Consider the following 14,824-nt stretch of genomic DNA (forward strand, 5'->3'; position numbering starts at 1 on the left):
TATGGGCAAAAAATCCTTTTGAAACATTATTCTATTCTGTGCTTCTCATTGCAACGCAACATTTCACTGAGATCCAGATTTTTCCCCACTCTAAAAATGAAATCCCACTTGAGTGTTCTAGCAAATAGTTTTTGGCCAAGCAGAGGAACTGTGCTACAGATAACTTCTTATGGTATTTTTGGAAACTTTTTGAGACGGTGAAGCAAAGGGCTATAAGGATGAATATTCATCAAAGCAGCAAGCCTGTTTATTATGTCGTCCATCAATGCAGTCAGGTGCCTTCACTGGAGCCAGCAAGCAAAGGCCAGCTCTGTGTTTCTGTGTTTTGCTGGGCTTTTTGCTGATGTAAGGAGCTTGGGTTTCTGTTGTAGGTGTGAAATATACCCTTTTCATATGTTCAGCAGAAAGTCCATGGATTGCATGAATCCTAACTCACTAGTATTTTGAAGGCTTTACAAGGGCCTCTGTGAACTGCAGGCTCTCTGCCAGGCCTGTTGGCTGAAGTGTATTTTCACTGTGAGTATGAAAGGTGCCCTCATATTAAGATTTTTTTTTTTATGTCGTGTTGAAGAATGCAGATATTCGGTGTAAGCTGGAATCTTTGTGTTTTTATCTCTTTGCAAACAAAATAGCGGTGTGTTTTAACCAAAGAGAATGTGCCTTTTGTCTCTTCAGGATGTGATGCAGTGAGCTTTTCTCTGAGCTGGTGGTCCCATCTGTGAGTTACCCATCTGGTGTTAGATTACTGCCAGGTTTTGGTAGTACTCTGGCTCTGTGACTGGCTTTCCCCTTGTTTGTCCTGTTACACCGCAGGCGGTGCTAGAGTGTGAGGTGGGAGCATCTTGCTTGCTGAGGAACACCAGGTTCTTGATGATGGTGGAGGTCGTCTCTGTGTGTAACCCTCTCATTCTGACACACCCAAAGTAAATCACACCTGCTGTGAGCATGTTGCTACCTACAGTAAACCCAGACGCATTTGCCTTGGTGTTTGTGCATGTAGGATGAAAGGAGTAAGGAAAACACATGGAATTAAAGGAATGCGACTGCGGTGACCACGTAGTTCTGAGGTGACTAGAGCTTTGATATACATCTCCCTGGACCTTTCTCTCCTAGCATATCCCCGGCAAAGGCTGAATGACCTTTACATTAAGAAAGCATTACGTTTTCGTAGGAGGAAAGACACTTCCTTGGTTTAAAAATTGAAGTGGTGAGCATAAGACAGGAGTAAAAGAGAAGGACTCTGTGTAACCTTTTTGTTCAGCTGAGTCCTGGCAGGGAGAGCCCATATTGGTGGGCTTAGATGTTGTGGCAGCAAACTGCACAGTCCCATCTGATTTTGGGGAAGTTTTTTACAATCCCAGAAGAAATACTGGTTGTCATAAGATCTTCAGTATAGGGTAGTAATGACTGGTAGGTCATTACTCAGTGTTTACTGGTAGTGCTGGATTACCTCAAACAAGATATTGGGAGGCTAAGTAGGGAACAAACTTTTTAATCTGCTGTAAAATCATATATTTAATTTTGTTCTTACTGGTGTTTTGGTTGTTTGGTGTTTTTTTTTTTTCTTTTGCTGCATTCTTTTCAGTTTCTCCAATGTTTTGTCTGTCTTTCTCTCTTCCTTTTTTGTATTTATAACTGTCCATTTCTTTTTATGGTATGATTTATAGTAAGTAAAGAGTGGCTGGTGCTGATTCTTAGCATCTGTAAATAATCTTTCATTGTTCAAGTGAAAAAGAGAGCTAATAGAGGAGTGACTGTGCATATGCTGCCTAATTATCTCAGGCACTTCATTTTAACTGTGGGTGTTTCTGTTTACTCTGGAAATGTTTAAAAAATAAGAAAAACAACATTACACATTATGGGAAAAAGTGGTCTACATATTGAGATGGTCATAAAATGTTCAGACATTTAAAAACTAGCATAAAAATAGTGAATCAGCGATTTCGAAAGACATTTTAACGAGCAGCTTTGTCAGGTAGTATGTGCACTGATTATATACTGTTTCCATTGTAAACTTCAGAATAAGTATAGCTTATTTGCAAATGATTTCTGTGTCCAGTAGGTTCTTGTGGTAAATAAACCTGTGGAACACTGTGATATGGGGGTCATCAAGACTCAGTTTTACTCTAGCTTTTTGTCATGTAGTTAAACCCTCTAAGTGCACTTCTTAAATTGAAATTTATACAATCATGACTAAAGTAAAGAGTAATTTTACAATGAACATAAGTCATAAAGCAAGTATGAAATCCTGTGAATTAGTTGGTATGTTATGACCTGTTTACAAAATGTTTACTCCTTTCTCTTTATTAGTTGAAAAATAAAAAATATATAGCTGTTCAGAACATTCTATATGTGGTTTTAGGTTATAGTGAAGGATTGTGTCTATTTTGATTTTTATTATTGAGATATTAGTGAGAAGATGAAACTGACTGACAGCTCTCTCTGCTCTCTCTGCTCTCTCTGCTCTCTCTCCTCTCCCTCCTCTCCCTCCTCTCCCTCCTCTCCCTCCTCTCCCTCCTCTCCCTCCTCTCCCTCCTCTCCCTCCTCTCCCTCCTCTCCCTCCTCTCCCTCCTCTCCCTCCTCTCCCTCCTCTCCCTCCTCTCCCTCCTCTCCCTCCTCTCCCTCCTCTCCCTCCTCTCCCTCCTCTCCCTCCTCTCCCTCCTCTCCTCCAGAAAGCTCTTCTCTGACCCCCAAAGAAACCCCTACCCTGAACTCACCAAATGAAGACTACTGGAATGACCATACAACCTGAACTTTACTGAAGATAAACTTAGATAAACTATTCTTTATGAGGCAGAGGTGGGGTAGAGAAGGTATTATAGGTCAAGATTCTTTTTGTCTAGTGTAGAGGGTAAACCACACTGCACATAAAAGATATTTGGCTGAAAAATGTAGAGATGTTTAAGCTTGATAGGAATACTTGTTACTGCTTATGTTGTATTGTAGTATTAAATTCAAAGTTTATATGACTAATGAATTCAGACTGTTGCTTCCAGTTATGTTTTGACAGGATTTGCGTGACCTCCTCTCTCCTTTACAAGTTATGAGCAAAATTATTGGAGATCACAGAAAACGAATAAACTTTAGAACTAAAATTCAGGTAGTTTATTTCTCTAAATCTAAACTAATAGAAGTGTATGCAGTTTTATGGGAGTGTTTGAATAGAACATGCCATGCATATTTTAGCTGATTTATGGCCAAATATGCAGACATCTAGGGAAAAATAAGGAGCTTCCTTATCCTGTCTATCAAGATTGCACATGCTCCTTAAAAAAAGAAAGGGGAAAAGAACCATTACGCCCCCTCCATCCCCACTTACTTACTTTCCTTAATAAACTACGGTATTTCTTGAGCATGTTGGGCTTTACTTTGTATGTTATTCGTACTGTCACTGTGCCTAGGGCTTCACTAAAGCTAATGAATAAATGCATCATCTAGCTGCACAGGGAACCAGTTCAGCTGGAAGGCTGATTCTGAATTATATCAAGGAATGGTTGGAAAAGAATCAAGCAAACCAAAATACCTACATAGTTAGGAATTGTAAATTTGCAGATGGTGATAAAACTTTTTATATAAAGCTGCCGCTTCCTCCTGTGTAATACACTGTCCTGCATTTGGCGCTCTACTCCCTTAATGTGAGATGAGAAGCAAAAGCAGCAAAATAAGCAGGCTGCAAGCAGTGAATGCAGTAGGAGCCAGCTTTGTGTGCATGGGGTTGTGGAAGTCTCTACTCTCTTGTGCCTGGCTGATATCTTTCTGGAACAAAATAATGCACATTAAAATGTTGTTAAGTTCTATCTCTTGTTACAAAAAGGGCTGATTTACTTATTTTTATGAGACATAAGTAACGGGTGATAAACTAGTGTAAAAAAATTAGATTTGGAGGGCAAAAAGATTACCAGGCCTTAAAAACTGTAAGTACAAGAAAAAGTTTCCTTAGATGGGATTAAACCAGCAAATATATCCTTATACTTTAGGGTGCCTGCTAAGTACAAAGGGATTAGGAAGAAAATTCTGTAAAAGGCTATTTGTTGCATGCTCACCCAGAATGGGTTTTATTTTTCAGAAGATACCCTCCATAGTCTCCCGTACTAGCTGTGGCCTGAGAAGGAGCTGGAATAAATCAGTGGGGTCTAATCCCTCCTATTGCATGTGTAGGGGATTGCAGTAGCAGTCTTGAAGGTGATCTGGTTAGGAACGCATGGGTGTGGAAGCACTGGGAGTGATAAATTACAGGAAAGGGGCTATAGAATAAACTAATCTAAATGCAGCTTTTCCTGAGACCCATGTTGAGAGGCAGAGGACAGTGATTAAGCCCTGGTGACCCTTGGGATGGGAAGACTGATCACTGGCAGTTCCTGAAGGTTGCAAAAGGCCCACCCAGAGCTGCCTGTGGCTGCCATCCTGGCAGGAGGAGGGCTGGTCCTGGGAGCCACTTGGCTCCCAAGTCATCACAGGGCGCCAGCGACACACTGACCCTGCAGCCTCACTGCTGGGCATGCTGCTCAGACCTGTGCATCATGGTATTACAGAATCACAGAATCACATAATGTTAGGGATTGGAAGGGACCTCGAAAGATCATCTAGTCCAATCCTCCTGCCGGGGCAGGATTGCCTAGACCATATCACACAGGAACGTGTCCAGGCGGGTTTTGAATGTCTCCAGAGAAGGAGACTCCACAACCTCTCTGGGCAGCCTGTTCCAGTGTTCGGTCACCCTCACCGTAAAGAAGTTTTTCCTCATATTTATGTGGAACTTCCTGTGTTCCAGCTTGCACCCATTGCCCCTTGTCCTGTCAAGGGATGTCACTGAGAAGAGCCTGGCTCCATCCTCATGACACTTGCCCTTTACATATTTAAAAACATTGATGAGGTCAGCCCTCAGTCTCCTCTTCTCCAAGCTAAAGAGACCCAGCTCCCTCAGCCTCTCCTCATAAGGGAGATGTTCCACTCCCTTAATCATCTTTGTGGCTCTGCGCTGGACTCTCTCTAGCAGTTCCCTGTCCTTCTTGAACTGAGGGGCCCAGAACTGGACACAATATTCCAGATGCGGCCTCACCAGGGCAGAGTAGAGGGGGAGGAGAACCTCTCTTGACCTGCGAATATTGTATTGGTGAATATTTGAGTGTGAATGTGAGAGTGTGGGTGAGTGAAGGCAGCTTTGTTTTAAAACAAAATCACCATCCTTTCCTGTAAGATTTGCTACAGTAATGCTGCGATAATGCAGCAGTGTTTCCTACACACAGACAGCAATCAGCATCTGCTCACCAGTGAACCATTGCATGTGTTTCTCCTGACATAACTAAAGCTTATGGGAATCTTATGGGGTCTCTGTGGGCTGTTGCAAATATCCCATCTGTGAGCACTCCAGTACTGGAAAAACACTTAAACCAAACAAAAAAAAGCATAAACAGAAAAACTCAATCACCAAGATGTTATTATGCTTCTTCAGTGCTTTGGTCCTGGAGTGCTGGTTGTGTGGGTGGTGCTGCTTGGTGGGCTTGGGTGGGCTGCTAGGGGGAGGGGGACTTACTGGTGTGTGTCTTCCTGCAGGAGACACTTACACAGTAGATATCAGGTCAAAGCAATAACAGATGTTGTTTATAGTTTTGTTTTAAATTAAGAAAGGAGAAGGTTTTGCTATGTATTCCTTGTGTGTTTTGGAAAAAGCTTTGGATGGCTTGTGGAGTTTACTGGACTCCATTCTTTTTGTTTGAATAGCTACGTGGTGCTTTAAAAATTAAAGCTGGACATAAATGATAAACAATCTTCTGTATTTTACAGTCATCTGTGGTCTACTGAGTGTGTGGCAGTTAATTTCTTGCTCTGTTATTTCTGTCTCCTGCCATGGGTCAGGTGAATTAATAGGAAAAAAAAAAATCAGTGGTTTGACTTGCATCCCCTTCCATGGTACTCTCTGTAAAACAAGTTACTTCTCATGCGTGGAGAATCCTTTCCTCTGTCACTGCTTGCTGTTGGGCTATGAGAAGTCTTTTTACATTTATGTTTTTTATTAATTCTTTAACTTAGGCTCTCATCAGGTTCTCTCATCTACATGTTCCAGCACACATGAAGATGCTCTGTTCTGCCAAAACAAGATGTAGTTGGTTGTTTATACCAAGAACACATGGTAGCACAAGTTTCACAGGTCTGTGCAGGGATTGTGACAATGCCATGGTTCTGTCTTCATTTGTTTTCCTTAAGTGGCTGTAAACAGTTTACAGCCCTATCATGAGGAATTATACATTTCTTTCTATCATGCAGCTTAGAGGTGAAAGGTGTAGTAAATGCACTGTAACACAGTGATAGTATTAGAAAACTTGATCCACTGGGCTACCTGTGTAAGCATTGCTGTACCTAGGCAGAATATCATTTGGTATCATAGATCAGTCTGGATGAGTAGAATTTACTGAAGCAGATAGGCAGTGGAAAAATTTTGTTGTTTACGTGAATTGATCACAGAATTGTCTTGGTTGGAAAGGACCTTTAAGATCATCAAGTCCAGCCATTAACCTAACACTACCAAGTCTACCACTAAACCATGTCCCTAAGCACCACATCTACACGTCTTTTAAATACCTCCAGGGATGGTGACTCCACCACTTCCCTGGGCAGCTTGTTCCACTACTTGATAACCTTTTCCGTGAAGAAATTTTTTCCTAATATCCAATCTAAACCTCCCCTGGTGCAACTTGAGGTAATTTCCTCTCGTTCTATTGCTTGTTACTTGGAAGAAGAGATCAACATCCTCCTCGCTACAACCTCCTTTCAGGTACTTGTATACAGCAGTCAGGTCTCCCTGCAGTCTCCTTTTCTCCAGACTAAACAACCCCGGTTACCTCCGCTGCTCCTCGTAAGACTTGTTCTCTAGACCTTTCACCAGTTTTGTTGCCCTTCTCTGGACTCACTCCAGCACCTTGATGGCTTTCTTGTAGTGAGGGGCCAAAAACTGAACACAGTATTCAAGGTGCGGCCTCACCAGTGCTGTGTACAGGGGGACGATCACTTCCTTAGTCTGCTGGCCACCCTATTTCTGATGCAAAATATGATGTTGATTTGATTGTAAGGAAATTAATTTGAAAATTGGATTCCAGATAATTCCCTAAAAGCGTTAAATGTATTTTCACCAGTAGTAAACTGATCATCTATTAGTCTGAGTCTTGTCATCTGTTCTTTTAGCTGCAGGGGCGTAAACTTGGAATTTTTTTAACTAGGAGAGAGATCTTTTTAAGTGATTCTATTGGAAGTACATCCTAACGATGCTGAACGAATTCAGTTGTCTGAAAGATACTATGGATAATCCATCCACTAAAACATTTATTATGAAGATGTAAAGATTACAAGGTAAATGAATAATAAGCACACTGGCAACCTTATGAAGTCTAAGCTTTTACTTACTTTAATTGTTTGTTCTTTCAGGTATTCGTATTTTCTTGCCACAAATTAGCATCATATTTTCTTCGAATTCTTTTAAAATACCATTTCCTACAACATTCAAGAAAGTTACTCTATCAGGATAATTATTCAGTGTTCTACCAGGATTCTGAAAGAAGCTGCATATTATTTCGGTTAGATCCTGAAGGAGGGCAGTCAAAGCAGAAGTAGTGTTAAGTCGATCTATCATTTTTCATTTGAACAGAAAAGTTTACTGTTCAGTTCTTTTCCTGCCAGCTGTTCCTGTACTAAGAGGACTCACACTGCAGAGTTAAACTAACTTTAAATAAATGAATAAAGTGAATGGCTAGTGAGCTCTGGCAAACCTATAGGAGTGTTAATAAATTAGATAATATTTAAAACCATACCCTGGAAACAAAACACATACCCTCAGTATTGGTTGCATTTACTGCTCGCTCTTTGATTCACTGAAAGCTTTTCTAGGAGACTGGCCAGTCTGCTAGCAACAATCAGGGATGGCACAGAATTACCAGTCTATTTCTTTGTTGTTGTAAAGGCTGAAGTATATTAATTTCAAAATATACCAGAAAAACTTAATCCTGTTGACTAAGTACTTATTGTTGATGACCACACTAATGACATACTTGTCACTACTAGTCAAATAGGACCAGTGTCCCTCCTAACTCTATTTTGCATGATGAAAATGTTGGAATTTTTTTTGTCTCTTTCTGCATCTTCAGTATCTCTTGATGAAAAGTGAGCTTTCTTTAGCACAAATCAATATTTTGCACCTCAAAGGACTGGCATATTCTTTTAATATAATTACGGCAAAAGAATTTCCATAAGAATTGGAGATGAATATTTTGCTGTTTGTGAATCCTGTTTCTGATTTTCTCCTGAGGCTTTATTGCAGGATAAAGATGCTAAGCTTTTTCATATTTTTGTCTCTGAAAAACTTGATCTTTCTGTAATATAAATATATTTAATAAATGAATTTGATAATGAAGATCCAAACTGGTGACTAGGATACTAGTACAAAGACTAAGGGATCCTGTGCTGCTTCGTGAGCACAGTTTTTCTCCTGAAATGGTTACATAGCAGAAATTAACACTTTCACGAGCTAGTCTTGAAATAAGTATACAAAGAACTATAAAACATGATCATCAAATAATTATAAAATATGGCTGTCAATAGAAAAAACATTTAACATGCATATGGTATTGAAATAATATTGATTTATGCTTCATAACGCACAGCTACTAATGAAATGTTGTATTTTCCCCACATTTTAGCAGTGAGGTTTGCATCCTCACAGGTTTAGAAAAAAGTCAGTTTTAGTTTGAAAGCAAAATTAAAAGCTTTTTAATTTTCAGCAGTTGAGATACTTCACAGTTTAGGTAGAAAAAAACATTGTCCAAGTAGATGCTTACACAAGTACTTTGTTTTTCTTTGGAAAACTGTTATGTATTATAGAACTTAGTTTGGAGAGTTACTGACTCAAGAGTTTTACAATTCTGCTTGCTCACCCTAAAAAGAAGACTTTGTGCCTTTAGGCTGTTATTTGTTTTAATGCAACTAAACTTGACTAACTTTAAGCTCCTGGTCTGTATAGATGGCATAACATTATTTTATCTGAGGGAGTGGAGGTATGGTGGACAGGAATGACCTGAGATGGTGAAGGAAGTGCTGAGGAGAAGATGGAGCTATATTCAGTGCAGAAAGGGAAGACTTTTCCATGAGGAAATGTCTGTCTCTCTGCACTGAACAATACTGAGAAAAACCTGAAGATGAGAAAAAAGGTTTACTGTGTGGTGATGCTTAACAAATTATGTGCAAATTGAGGTCCAGGTCTTGTGGCAACCAGACTTCAGCTTTCTACTTGATATGGCTGACAGTGTGTTAAGTTTTGATTTTAATCTAGTTTAACTAAACATTGTTGTTTTCTTTATTGTAATTACTTTTGCTAGAGGTGTAACATTTAAGCCCAGATACATCAAAATGTTGACAATCATAAAATAATTTTGGATTTTGGAGAATATTTCTCCACAAACAGGAATGTAGTTGTTGACCTTGCTTTGGCCACATGAGAACAGCTTTCGCCTTTTTTAATTAGGGCAGAGTTGTATGTCAAATACTACTTAAAATAAATTGTATCTTTTTGGTATTTAGAATGTATAAATCCTCTGCGTTCATGACACTTGCATGTTTATGGACATAGACATTGATGTCTTTAACTCTTACCTTGCTTGTGATTCTTCCATATGTTATCTTCTTTATTTTGTATGGTCTAGGGAATTACTGCTGAAGACTGAGCAGTACGTGTGTGTTGTATAGATATTGCTTTGCTAATGCTGTTTTCTGGATCTGGAGCTTTTATTCACCTGCTGAGTTTGGGTGTACCAGCTGTGGGAGTTGAATTTTTCTCACAGTTTATGTGAAACTCTTCAGTTTTTCTTTGTTAGTGTTTTACCTTTCTTGTAGACTACCTGTTTTGTTAAGCAGAAGAGGAGGCTCAGAGGTGACCTTATTGCAGTCTACAACTACCTGAAGGGAGGTTGTAGTGGAGTGAGAGTCGGCCTCTTCTCCCAGGCATCTAGCGATAGGACAAGAGGACATAGCCTCAAGCTTCGCCAGGGGAGGTTCAGGGCGGACATTAGGAAGAATTTCTTCTCAAAAAGGGTCATTAAACATTGGAACGGGCTACCCAGGGAGGTGGTGGAGTCACCATCCCTGGAGGTGTTTAAGAAAAGATTGGATGTGTCATTCTTAGTGCCATGGTCCAGTTGACATGGTGGTGTCAGGGCAATGGTTGGACTCGATGATCCCAGAGGTCTCTTCCAACCTGACTGATTCTGTGATTCTGTTATGAAGCTCTGAATATCTGATGCATTTGCAGAGGTGGAAAGCTGTAGTAGTGTCTCTGTTACTACGTGGGATCAGATTTTTTCCATTTGTTCTTCAATGCTGTGTTGCAAAACATCGAGCTGTGTTTGGGCTCTTAATGCTACGAATGTCCCAGGCTTTAATAATCTCTCAAACCTTTTTGCACATAATCTTGTTTTCTGACATGGGAAATCTGGCAAATTTTAGGTCATTTCATTTCTAAACAATCCAAAAGTTTGGAAATTGCTTGAAACACAGTTGGTATTTTTTTTTTTAAAAAAAGGCAATTGTTTTCTCCTTTTACTGTCTAAAATAAACAACAAATGCTAAGAATTCTCTTTTCCTAATTCCACCATTTGGCTGTTTTGAAATAATTGATGAAACGTAATTTATCAGGGTCTCAACTCTACAGAAATCTTATATTTAAGAATGGTGTGATACCTTTAAATGGAAAGGCATGGCTCTCTCTATGAATGATACATGTTATGTGAAGCAGTGTAGCTTTCATGCTGTTCAGTGTTGCTGACTTATTTCATGCAGACTAATTAGAGTCATTGAGCCTGGCTTCAATGGGGCTTTGAACTGATTCTTGGGCGGAACATCCCAATTACTGAGATGCTGAATGTGTGGTATATCAATGTGGTTCATTAAATAATATGCTTGCCCTAGTGCTGGAGAAACTTTAGGGCCCTATCAAAAATCTATTCTGTACAGTAGTCCTATTACAGTAGTCCTATTACAGTAATATTTCTTGTGAGGTGATTGTTTGAAACTTAATCTGCTCTTGAATTCCCCACTGATCAATTACAGAGCCTCTATCCAAGATGGGGAATCTGGGAGATCAAGGCACAAGAGATCTATGAAGACATGGTCATATCCCAAACAACAGGATTGAAATCTGTGGACCAGTCAGCACTAATGGAGATGGAGAAGTGATTGCTACAGCTGTTAGGTCCCTACTTGAACAACTTAGAAGTTTAAAAACAAAACCAACCACCACCCCCCCCAAAAATTAAACAAAAACACCAACACCCCAAAACAACAACAACAAAAAAACCCCACAACCAAAACTGTTGCTAGGTGAAGCATCAATTTGCCCTATACAAGGGACATGCTAGGAGCTGTTCTGTCTGAGAAGCCAAATATCTCCTTGAGCTTCGTGAATGCTAAGCAGGAGGGAGTCTGCTGTTACCACACCAAGGCTGCTAAAAACCATTACTCTTCTTGGTGAGTGCCAGAGTTTAGGATGGAGTAAAAAGCTGTAGTATGCATGCTATTAATTGCAGCCGGCATTTGTCCTGGTTTTGTGGTGATAAAATTTATAGAATCACTTTCTTGTTACATTTTGTTTCAGTTTGTGGCCAGCCACGGTGATCAAGGCCCTTAGCAGTTAAATCCAGGGCAGCTGACCCAGGCTGGCCCACAGGGTCAGCAGAATGATATTCTATATCATTAATGTCAGGTTTACTGTAAAAGGGAAAGCTTGCTGAGGAGAGGTGGGCGTTCTTTTTGCTCTGCTCTCTCCTCCCCTTCCCCCCTTTCTCCTTCGTCTCAACGATTGCTATCCCTGCAGTGACTTGCCACCACTCTGTGGGCTAAGTATAATTTTGTGTGTTTTGTATTACCATTGATATTGGTTTTCTTATTTTATTAAATCTGTTTAAATTTTAACCCATGAGTCCCCGTCCTTTTCCCAGTTCCCTTTCTCAGTTGGGGAAGGGACATTGGGTGATGGAACAACTGCTGCTTGTTTAGCCCCAGGTGCAGGCTAAATGAAGACAGCATTGTACTGGTGTTCTGTTGCTTCAAGTTCAGAATTTTTAGAAACATGTATAATACCACTGTCATGTAGGGCGTGCCTGTCCCCACGCGGCAGTCAAACTTAAACTCAATGGTAGAGAATGGTGTGGACCAGCTGTAGTTGTAATAAATGGTTTCCTTACTGAAAACCAAGGCCAACAGACATTGCTTAGCCTTGGCAGACTAGACTAGCTGGCTGAGAAGAGCATCTCTGGAGCGAATCTTGGATAGAAACATTCAGTTCATATTTCCATTGTGGAAGTATATGAATACTAAGAGGGTTCTTGTGCTGCTAATTCAGGGGGGACGGAACACAAAGAGTTTAGTATGGTATGTTCTAATTTCTTTGAAAATAAGTGACCCTAAAACAGTGACCAAAAAAAAAAGCTTGCATTCAATTGACAGCGTAAAATCTTTGTTTTATAAAATTGTGTTTGTCAACACTTATGATAAAGTATTGGGTTCGTATTTTCCTAGCTTAGGGGATTCAGAGGAGGTTCAGGTTGGACATTGGGAGGAATTTCTTTTCAGAAAAGGTTATTAGACATTGGAACGGGCTGCCCAGGGAGGTGGTGGAGTCACCATCTCTGGATGTGTTTAAGAAAAGACTGGACATGGCACTTAGTGCCATGGTCTAGTTGACTTGGTGATGTCAGGGCAATGGTTGGACTCGATGATCCCTGAGGTCTCTTCCAACCTGGCTGATTCTGTGATTCCATGATTTCTGTGAATTTTAGTACTATAATCAGATTTTACTTGCTGATATATTTGGTTTTACAAATTGTTTAATGAATATTTCTTTAAAATGGATAGAGCTTTTCTCTTTAGGGTGCTAGTTGTATTCATCTTTATTTTGTCAGGTTTGTTACAGCAGTCTCAGGTATGGTGCCGTTTTTCTTACAGTGGCTCCTAAAAAGCACTGAAAGGTATCTGTTCACTTTGCTGAGGTGGGGGGAGTGATTCTCTCTTGGTCTACAGTCTCAGTGTATGGGAAGATGAAACCACGGCTGCCCACCTGCCCTTACAGAAGCAGCCTCATTTCTTTTAGGCTTGCGACTCTCTAGTTCAGAGGTACTCCCATATCGGTTAAAGAATGACTAGGTTTTTATGACTTGCACACTAACCAGAGCATTAAGCATGTCGTGGGCAATGGGTGGAGTACCCAGCCTTGTCAGAGAAACCTCTCTGAAGCAAGGTCTGAAAGTAATTCTACAGATGCTGCCCTGCATTTTTGTAGCATGATTTTGTAAAACATTTGCAATCTTGGCAACATGTGGGCAAGCCCAGTTGTTCAGTCTTACTTGGCAGAGTAGAGAGATATCTGTGTGTGTCTTGAAGTAGATGAGATTTATTAACCCTTTTAAGGGTTCTGTAGCAGCTGCCTAACAACTGCATCCAGAAAAGACATGATGAAACCCATGCCTGTATTTTCCAGTCTCTCTACTGACAAATGATGAGCAGAATGGATCCTGTTTACATCCCCACTAGATGACATGATTTGTTTGTTTGATATTGTTTTCTTTGAAATACTCTTTTAAAGAAAATGTAGAGCTAAATAACCATTATATTTAGTTGCTTGATCACACAGATAAGCTTGCTTAAGATTTCAAAGCAATTCCTGCAAACCAGACTGAAACTGGTAGTAGTGGAATGGAGATGTTTTTTGGAAGAGTATGTTGGCTGCGTGAGCAGGTGTTTTCTTGATTTGGCCATTGGAGTAGCTCCCTGTAAATGGGAAGATGCCTTTTCTTAGGAAATGGTTCTGGAAGGAAGGTCAGGTGTGTCCCTGTGCTGCTGTGTTGAGGGGCAGAGGGGATTAATAGCATTAATGAATTCACAGTAGTTCATAGTAGTGTTCATAATAGTTCATTAATAGCAGTCTCAAGGAGTAAGCTATATTTTAACCTTTTTTTTTCTGTGATAAAGATGATCTTCTTACAGCACTTAGGCACAATTTCTTTATAACGGTAAGTGTTAATGCTTAATTGGTATTATATAAAAAACGAATTACGAAAGAGTGTCCTGTAACAGACTTTAGAAAGTCTGCAGTACAATTTCTTAAATAAACATTTTTAAAATACTGGTGGCATGATGTCAAAGGTTTTATGTAAAACTCTTTAATTGCTAATTTTTTTTTTCAAGTTAATACTTATGTTTTGAAAATCACCCTGATTTTAAAAACTCCAATAACTTCAGAGAATACAAAATCAATAACTTTTAAAGGATGTATTTTAGCTTTCAGAGAAATGTAGGAATTAGATACAGAGATAATTTATTCAGCAATTGATTATTATAAGCTATTTGTACTGGAATATTCAGATTTAAAGATTTTTTTATTTTTTTTTTTTAGATTTTTCAGGTATATGGAAGAATTTCCTTTTTTATCTTGGGTGCTTAAGTTACTGTATTTAAGAGCAATAAAACCTTTGTCTTGTTTTCATTCTCTGCTGTTATAAAAGTCTTGTTCCTTTTCTGTGGTCTGTTTCCTCTGTCTGCTAAACAGAGGGTTGTGTTAACATTTGAGCCTCTGTATTTGGATAAATAGCTGGTTTATGCTGTAAATGGTAGAGAGACTGATAGTCTGTGTAGCTTGTTTGCTGTTCTTAAAGAAAAGGATGATATTTTGCAGTTGGTTGTGTCTGTGTTTCACTGCTTCTGTCTGAAGGGTTAAATCTCCTGGGCCATTTTTTTCCCCACACTCCTGCACAAATGAAGTTCTTTTTCTCTTTTTGGCCAGAATCCTCTT

The sequence above is a fragment of the Nyctibius grandis genome, chromosome 3 (assembly GCF_013368605.1).
Source record: "Nyctibius grandis isolate bNycGra1 chromosome 3, bNycGra1.pri, whole genome shotgun sequence".
Lineage (NCBI taxonomy): Eukaryota > Metazoa > Chordata > Aves > Nyctibiiformes > Nyctibiidae > Nyctibius > Nyctibius grandis.